The following is a 9,756-nucleotide window of genomic DNA, read 5'->3' as shown; positions in this document are numbered from 1 at the left end:
GCTGCTTCAGCACCACTTGCTGCAGAACCACAGTGCTGAGCTGACCGCCATCCGCTGATGCCTGGCCGCCGGGCTGGGAGCAGACCCAGCAAAATGGCAGCCTCACATTGCAACTATTTTTTAACACCAGCTCTTTACATTTGCCAGGAAGGCTCTGCATGCTTGCTGCTTTCCTGGTGTATGCTCCTTTCGAAGGTAATCAAAAAGATGTTTCAAGATGCTGCTGAAGGAGCCTGGATGCAGCAAGAGCTGCCCAATTTCTGAGTATCCCAAGCAATGCCCAAGCGGGTTCAAAGCCTACTTCAAAGCCAGGGGGAACCCAGGGCGCTGGGAAGGGAAAAGGGGTTGGAAAACAAGTTTAGGAAACGGGTGACAGTTCAGCATATACACTTGTGACTGAGATCCCTCAGTTGCATGTGGCTAATTCAATATTTGGAAGCAGTTATGTCGATATATTATGACCTGTTGTCAGCTATCAAGGCAACACCATGAAGGCAACTCACTGTTTCTTTGTGTGTTAGTGACTTATAGGAAAACATAGAAATATCTGGCAAATAAATAAATAAATAAATAAATAAAGGACTGTTTGATAGCTTTCAACTATAATGATTTTCCAGTCTTCGTTGCCATAAATGATTTTGACATTGTCACTCAAACTTACTGAAAGCTAGGTCAAGCAAGGCATATTAGACTAGCAAATTAAATTTCCTTGTGAGGAGACTGACAGAACTGTGTTCTGTCATTTGTCTCTTTCCCCTATTTCCTTTTTCCCCTATTCTTTTTTCAGATAGGCTGAGTCTGGCTTGTGGCTCTTTGCTGGCTGTTTTGTTGGGATGACCATGGTCTCTGATCCACCAGTGGCTCAGCTCCACTGATGCAGATTTTTATGAGCATGGCATGCAGGCTCTTGTTCTTTGCTGGTGAAAATGCATAGTCAGTGGCAGTGACTATGCTGAAAAATAGTGATTTGTAGCTGAGAATTTTCTTTATGAAATAGTGCTCTTTGTAGCTGTTGTACTTTCCATGAAAATAAAAGGAAGGCAGTATTTTTGGAGCAGCCTTTTCTGCGATCAATACTTGGAAGAATAAACAGATTTTTCATTTAATTTCTGAGTGGAAAACATTCTGTTCCAGCACCTTTCCTACCTTAAGGCTGTTGGGATAGCGAAGGTGTTTGATTTTTACCCAGCGCTTGAGGTTAGAAGACAAATTAAAATAACAGCACGTTCCAAACCAGATTGGAATATATGTGCGGGGCTTCTTTCATTTGATTTCTTTGACTGGCATATTAAATTGAACAGGCTAGTCACATACTTCACAGGGCAGCAAATTGTTCAAAGCAAAGCTTGAACTGCAGCGAATTTTGACTCCTGAAAACCCCAGTTAAACTCTCCTGTTCAGGGACTGTGACCTGGGCAGTGGAGAGCTGCAGTCTAAGACCTTCTGGACTGGATGTCTGCTGAACATTAAAGGGACTTTATCCCCCACCCCAAGAGCACTGTGCCAAACACTCCGTGCTCCTACAGAGGCAGATTTCAGTCTGTTTAGAGAAGGCCCAAACCCTCTTGCTCAGCGCTTTGCTTTCCTCTGTGCTGTCGGCGTCGCCAGACCTTGTACATAAAAAAGCAAAAAAATAAAGCAGTCAGTTCTCACAGCTCCAATTTTAGCAGTATTTTCACAGTTACTATTGTGGCAGAGCTCCACATGACACGAGGAAATCTAGTAGGTCAGCGGCTTGAAAATAAAGTCTAATTTTATATTAAGGCAAGTTATATAAGCGTTTGCTAATTAAGAAAAGTGTTTGCCCATCATTCTCCCAGAAGAGAAAAACACACACAGTACTCAAAAGGTTCCTTAAAGTTAAAAACCAGAATTGCACAGAACTGCCCTTTCCATAAAACATTTCTAAGAAATTTTCACAGGCCACATCAATATTTAAAAATAAAACCAAGTGTTATGTTTGAAAACAAAGTGAGAAATGTGTTGGGTTTTAAGCAGCACAAGATGATAATGTTAGCACCTCTGCTAACAAAATCTCTGAAGCACTTGAAAGGACCCAATTAAATTAACAGGGACTTTTTGTTTTCTGCTTCTCATGCTGTAGAAGTAATTTGGCTGTCCTTGGCTGGTGCTTTCAATGGAGCTGAACCAGTAACCAATTTGCCAGCTACAGAGGGGCAGTAAAAAATGTAGAGGTCTCTGGTTTTTACTCAACGTGAATAATTAGTGGGATTGCTTTTGGAAAATAAGCTAAATTCTGAGATGCATATTCATTCAGTGGGGAGAAATAGAACTGACAGTGGCAATGTAAGCTGCAGGGTGGAGCAGCAGGCACAAAGCTCTTCAACATGGCAGGCTTAGAAACGTCCTACACAGAAATCTTCTTTTCCTCATGAGAGATGAGCGCTGGGGGACAACAGACCGCATCGATCAGCTTCTTCCTTATAAACGGTTATTCAGCCAATTTTTCAAAATGACAAAAGCTCCCGAAATTTTTTCTGAAACTGTAGTTGAGAATTACTTACCTACGTTGCATCCTGCTGATATATTCTAATAACCACCCAGTGCACGCTCCCTGCCTGGCTATCCTTCCAGCAGCAGAATTCAGCTCTGAGCTGCTGGGTGAGTTGCACAGCGAACCAGCTTTCACCTGACATTAGGATCTTCTTTAACTGGAGACGTTCATTAACTGCTCATCACAAACTACTGGCAGGGCTTGCTGAAAGTTTTGCTCGGATATGGACTGCCGTGTAGGAGCATCTCAGGCTGGCTTCTCAGCTCAATGAATTTTGTTCCCTGCAGGCTTGACTGAGCAAAAACATTGCCCTCCTTCACCCTTTGTAAGAGCACTCTTGTGAGGGGCTTGCAAACCCTCACACTGCCACTGACAGACCTGGCCACCTTCACATGTTTTACAGCCCTTTTCCTTTCGTCGAGGTTTCTGGGTTCGTTTAATTAATCATCTTTGTTCCAGTTCATTCTGCTTGATGATTAAGCCCATTTATCCTAACCGGCTTTCTTCAAACACAGAGAATTCATATGCATGAAGGATACCTCTCAGCGGTGAGGAAAACAAGCTGCTGAGTGCTATGGCCACGCTGCCAGCAGTGGGAATGTCTACAGCTGGATTGCAGATACCCTTCAGGAGTCATCAGTTAAAGGGAGCACTTCTAAAACAATGAACAAAATCCTTCCTGGAAGAATTAAAGCCATTTGCTTAGGCGACTTTATTGGAAATAATCGACATTATTATTATAGCCTTGCATTTTTAGACAGAAAACCTGATTTTCCTGGAACACCCAGCAATTTTAAGGAGAGCCTCCTTTCATGAGAGCCTTTTCCACATTTGGCTGGCTGGATGAAGCTCTGAAATGGGAATAAGCGACAGCTAATCTTCCCCTCTGGCCTCCAGGCTTACTGCAGCACTCCTCATTGGAATGCACCCCACGTTGATCACCTCATTTCCTAACCAGATGAAGCACAATGGTTTCTGGCCCGCCTGGCTCCGGAGCTCTCATTACAATAGCAGTCTGGGTATTAAAAAAAGACAAATACCTCCAAGATCCTTGTCGGCCTAATACATTCTTACTAGGACTAATAAAACACACGTAGTTGAATAGATGAAGACTTACTCATTCTTCGAAAAATATCTTGGTGGGAGTGATGATAAAACTATTCCCATTCTTCCATTTTTGTGCCGAGCGTTATTTGTGTCGCTATGAATCACCGCCTCCGCCAGCAGGGGAAGGGGAAGCCGGCATGGTTCCTGCAGGCGAAGGCTCCAGCTGAACGCGGAGAGGGTTTTATGGCTTTCTGGGAAGCATTTGTATTGCTGTCATTTTTACCGATGCTGAGTACATGGGGAACATGAGCTACGAGAGATGTCTCATCTGGTCTGCAAAAGGGAGCTTCTCCCAGCGCTTCCCAAGAAGAATTCACGAAGAAGACCTCAGATTTACAGTGTGAACTCCAGAGCGGTTCTGTCCTTGGTAAAGTGGTGAATTTATAACATCCAGAGAACTTATGCATAGTGAGGCTGGCAGTGTTGTACATCCCTCAGCCAGCCCACCTGTGTGCTGTGGTGAGGAGGGATGGGGAGGGACGTGGCAGGGCGGCCGCAGCTAAACCCAACGGGGCCTGCAGATCAGAGCAGGGCTGTTCTGAGGGCTGCAGGAACATCAGCAGCACTTGGGTGGACAGGTATGTCTGTGCCTCCCTCCTGCATGGGAATGTTCAGAGTGAAGGTGGGACAGCAGCTCCTGATGGGGAAAGAAAGCCAGCTGGGATGTAGCTTCAATGCCCTGCATTCTATTCAGCAAATCATGTTTCGTTTTCTTTCTTTTTTTTCTTTTTAATTTCCTTCTGTATATTTTCTCTCTTCTCTCTCTTCCTTTTTCCTGTTCTGTGCAGCCCTTCATTAAATAGGTATAAAGCCACACTTGCTGAAAAAACACAGCACCTCTTTACAGTTTGTTACATTTTTTTATCCTGAAGATAGAAAGTTCACATTCTGTGCTTTGCAGTGCTTTATGATGACAAGCAGCTTTATGAATCTGTGTGGGCCATGGAATTAAGCTGGAGTAAAAATTCGCTGCAAAGAGGAAATTGCATCTGGTGAAAAACCCTTTGTTTATCAGGCTTTCAGCAAACTTCTCATCATGGCTGCATTTGAAAAAAATGCAAAAAATGCAAAAAAAAAAAAAAAAAAAAAAGTTTTATTGAAAAATAGAGCAGATTAGCAAGCAGGATCCCCATGCACACAGACGTGCCAGCATGCATGCAGAGCAGCCGCTGTGGTCCCGGTGTTAATGGCCCAGCACGCCATGCAGGAGGTGGTGATAATTAGGGAGCAAAAGGCCTTTTACTACATTAAATTCAAAACCAAACAACGTGGTGCTCGTGTTTGGAAAGTCCTTTATTTCAATAGGGAAACGAAGCTCACATTAAAAAGCTTGAATGATAAAAACATTTTATTACATAACACACTTAAATGTTGCTTTATGAAGCTCTTGCTTCACCACCTAATCATTTCTTTTCCCCTTTCCATGAGTCAAGCTTTCATCTCTCCATCCTCTGAGAAATACTTTTGTTGGTTTTGGTTTTTTTTCCAAATTGGGAAAATTCTCTGAAAAAATACCTGCCTCCTCTTCTTTGACTCCCACCTGCAAATGATATAAACAGAGGTATAATGAGACAGTAAAAAGTCAACACATTAAGCTTCTTAATTAATTATGATTTGCCTATTGAGTTAATATCCTTATAAATCATTCTGCAGATGTGATTGCTTTTTCCACACATAATTGCATTGTTTATCCTATAGAGGCTTTCCATTGAGTATTTAAAGCAGAAGGTACTTGTTAATTGTAACAATCCATGCACGAAGCAGTTATTTGCATCATCTTTTCTTGCTCCAGACTTCCAGATATGCAGGCAACTCACAAAACCCCACAAAGTGTCTATTTGCATTTCCAGCACACTTTTTTTTTTTCCCTTCTAAATTTCATCTATAAACATCTTTAATTCAGGTGTGTAGATGTATATATCATACACCAGAATTAACACCCTCTGAATCTCACATTTTTGGGCCCAGAATACTGGCTTCAATAACTTAGACTATGGGCTAGGTAGATTATATTACAGTTACCTGTATACCTCTAGGAGAAACACCACTGAATTTAAACTATTCCCTAAGGTCACGGGGAATAAAAAGCATAATAACCCTTTCCAGCAGGCAGCAGTTTCCTGCAAGTACTCACACAGCATCCATCTATGAGGAATACTAGTTAACAGAACACATGTTTTTCCCACCTGATATTGCACAGAGTTTTGCAATGAGTGATTAACTTTGAACAGCTTGATAATCAGGTACAAATTAAGAAGGGGTGAAAGAGGAATGCTGGAATCACTCAAAGATCAGGCAACCTCCTTCTCTTAGATTGTAAAGCTCCCTCTCAGCTCTTGGGATAAGATTTTCAGTTTGCTCCAAGGCCAACAGCTCTCAGGTACGTGCTCCATGAGGTCTGGGTTCAAACACAGCCTGATGGCTCTGATGCCATGTGGTGAGAGGCTCTGCTATAACCTAGGTGGGGGGAAATGGGGATACACTTGTAGGCAGGTTGTACAAGCTACATGAGAGAGAACTGGTTGGCTTTAGTCCAGTTCTCTAGATGCCTTTGGTGGGTTTGTTTTTGTTTGAAGGAAGGCAGCTTGCACTTGTCTCACTGAATTAGGTGTTCTGGAAAAATTCAGGTGGTTGCTTTGCTATAAATCAGGCTCCATCTCAAAGGCAGGATGTAATGGTAGATCGATAGTGTTGATCTGTAGGAGTGAAAAAACTGTAGTACTATACCTGCTAGTCCTGGAGGCCCTCTCTGTGTCACCAGCTATGCTTTTTGTTTTTCTTAAGAGCCAGTCCCTGTATGATGAGAAGCTGTATAAAGCTTCCTACTGAAATTCTTACCTCTTTATGTCACCTTTCCCTCTCCATGCTTCCACTGTCAGGTAGGCCTGCATAATCCTTTCCTTACTCCAGCTGATTCTTTCTGCCTTTCTAAGGCCTTCTCAGCAGAAAAATCCTCTCTGCATCTTCTGTGATTCCTCCTCTCTTCTCACAGGGCTCAGGCACCAGCCACGGGCAGTAAGACTCACTGTGCTGAGCTTGGGGGGCACATTCTGAGATTTAAGTTATTTCTGAGATTAATAAGAGCATTGACTCTTAATGACAAGATTTGTTAAGTGCCTGCTTAAAGAGAACAACCAGCATTAGCTATGAACCTTTAGAGAGATGGCAAAGTGGGGTTTGAGCTGGGGCAGCTCCCTTCCCATATCTCCCTCCCTACCGCATTGTCTGAGTGCTGTGCAAGGCGTGCAAATGCTATTTTCCTTTCTGCTGTCAGCTCTCTTCTCCACATCACTTACTACTTCAAATAATGCTTTGAAAAAGGAACTCTGATGTCTGCTTTCAGATGAAAAATGACAATTTCTGGGTAACCTGTTCATGCACATTGACAGGAAAGCTGTAATTTCAGGATGGCATCTTTCCCTTAGCAGTCATGAGATTTATTGCAGATGAATGGAACAACTGAGAAGTAATTTCTTAGCCACAGTTTTCAATAGATACAAGAGGAAATGCCCTGATAGTCCATTGAAGAGCTACATTATACATAATTTTTGGAAGTGCTCTCAGTAGTCTGTCTGCCTTCCTTACAGAATGAAAAGGTGCTTGCACAAGCATGCTTTTTCCAGGAAAGCTCAAAGGATCTTGTTTTGTTTAAGTACTGTAAAATCTGTTCCACTCTTAGGTGAAATCATTGTATTTTGAAACAGGTTTTCAGTCTGGGTTTAACTGTAGGCCCAACGACTGGATGAACTATAGAAATTCTTGTTCAAATGAGAAACTGCAGTTTCTGCAGTATTTCTGCTGCAGGGTGTATTTCAGTTTGAACCTTGAAGCTTTCCCTAGACTTGCTGCTGTCCCTTCAGCCAAACAGAGAGAAGCCTTCAACACAGGGTTGGTACCCAAGTGGTACCCATAGACTGTTTAATAACAGACTGATGCTTTTCTTAAGAGATTGTGATCAGCCAGGTGACTTTTCATGAAGAGCTCATTGTCATAGAGGTTGCCATAAACCTCCCTGGCAGGCAGGACACAATGGAAGTGCTGGCAGCCCTAGAACATGGGGCCACTTATGTTAGAGTTACGATAAACACTCTGAAAAGCACTGCCAGTTATTTTAAATTGCTTTATTCTCTGCATCCCCGAACTCTGATCACTTTCAAATTGAAGTGCTCTTAAAAACTTTAAGTACTCCATTAATTTTAAATTGCTCTGAACTGCACAAGCCCAGAAACCCAAAGCGCTCTTGAAAATCTGAAGCACCACAATTACTCTAAATAACTCCAAAAATGTGGGTTCAAAATCCCTTTTGGTGTTTATTTTTTCTGTATTCATATTTTCCCCTGCAGCGCAACAAACAGAGCGGAGGCATAACATCTTCATCCCTCCAGAAAATGAAATACACATTCACACAAGTCTTCCCCCACACTGTTGAAGTAAATAAGGAACAACTTAAAAACAAAACAAAAAAGCAGTAACAAAAACCTTTAATTATAGACAAGCACAGACAGAAAATGTGTGTCTCCTCATATACTCCAATCTACCTCATGTCTTAGATGCAGATGGACATCTGCAATGCTGTCTCTCTCTTACTGATGACCTGTAAATCCAGTGCTGGCCACTCTGTTGGTGCAGTATCTGATGGCTGGGCTCCTCTGGGACACAGCAACATTTCTGATTTCCATTTGATTTGGCAGCAGTCCCCATCACAGAATCATAGAATTAAGGTTGAAAAAGATCTCTAAGATCATCTAGTCCAACCATCCAGCTCCCAACAATATTGTCCACTAAACCATGTCCCTAAGTACCGCATCTATCTGTTTCTTGACTCCCTCCAGGGACTGTGACTCCACTCTCACCCTGGGCAGCCTGTGCCAGTGCATCACTATTCTTTTAGTGAAGGAATTTTTCCTAATATCCAACCCAAATCTCCTCTGGTGCAAGTTGAGGCTGTTCCCTAAATCCTATCATCTCTAAGAATGGCACTACATGTGTGGTTGTGTGGAATAACAAAAGGAGTTGCATTAACTGAAACAGTGGGAGAGTGAAGCTCGTAGGTTGCTGTAGCAGGCTGTGTGTACCCAGCTCACGCTGTCAGCAGCAGGAGGTGGCAGCAGGTCCCTCCCCAGAGATGTGGCCCTGCAGAAGGGTGACAATTGATCACGCACAAACACTCAGCAGCGTAAAGATGGAAGAGCAAGATCAGAAAGTGAGACTAACTTTGAGGCAAGCACCTCTAGGGACTAGCCTGAACACTGCTGAGCTAGCAGCGAACTATATGTATTTCTTATTCCATATGTATTGGATACCCTGTGAGATGCTGTGAAGACCTTGTGCTGTGCACACGCTGTCCAGAGGAGCACAGCTGGGTGCTCTCCCCATCCCGGCGACGCTGCCTGCTCTTGCTGCCTTAGCTCTACGCAGGCAATGCTTAGGAGGAGCCCACAGACAGCAGCTTTCAGCTAATATCTAATCAAAAGGAAATCCCCCTCTGGCGAGGCGTGGGAGGAGCAGCACAGTGCTGTGCTTTGCTGGGGACAAGTCACACTGTGATCTTCAGCTGTTGAAGAGCATTAGGGGTGAGGAATGCATAATGCAGCAGCACAACAGGTTGGGCCCCTGGTGAAGGCTTTGATTTCAGTGGCAAGCATTGACAAATGGCACCAAGAAATGCTTTGTGTGCTCGGGTGAAGCCACCTCAATACTATCTTAATTAGAAACTTTAAGAAGAGTTTCATCACAATGAAGTTATAAAAAAATAACAATGCAGGAAGGCTTTTGGGGACCTCCAAGTCATTTGTTTTACATTTGTCTTGCCAGTTTTTTTTTGGTGTTTTTTTTTTTTTAAGTAATATTTATTGCAAAATAAATAATTCAACATCTTTAAAAACATAAATAAAATCTCTGATCGTTACTTCCAAGAAACAATATCAAATATTTAGGTTTTCCTCCTTTCTAAAGTAACTGTTTCCATCACAGGATTGTGGTCTCCTGTGTGGTTCAGCAATGCAAAGCTTTAATCTTCAGCCAAAACAACTATCAAACACTTTGTAACCCTCCCTGTCATCAGGAAACCTGCTGTTTAAAAGCTCTCAGCTTTCAGGCTCTGATGCCTCTGCTACTTTCAGCTGGGAATAAAA

Source organism: Tympanuchus pallidicinctus, unplaced genomic scaffold (assembly GCF_026119805.1).
Source record: "Tympanuchus pallidicinctus isolate F22 unplaced genomic scaffold, pur_lepc_1.0 scaffold17, whole genome shotgun sequence".
Taxonomy (NCBI): domain Eukaryota; kingdom Metazoa; phylum Chordata; class Aves; order Galliformes; family Phasianidae; genus Tympanuchus; species Tympanuchus pallidicinctus.
This window is presented reverse-complemented; position numbering follows the sequence as displayed.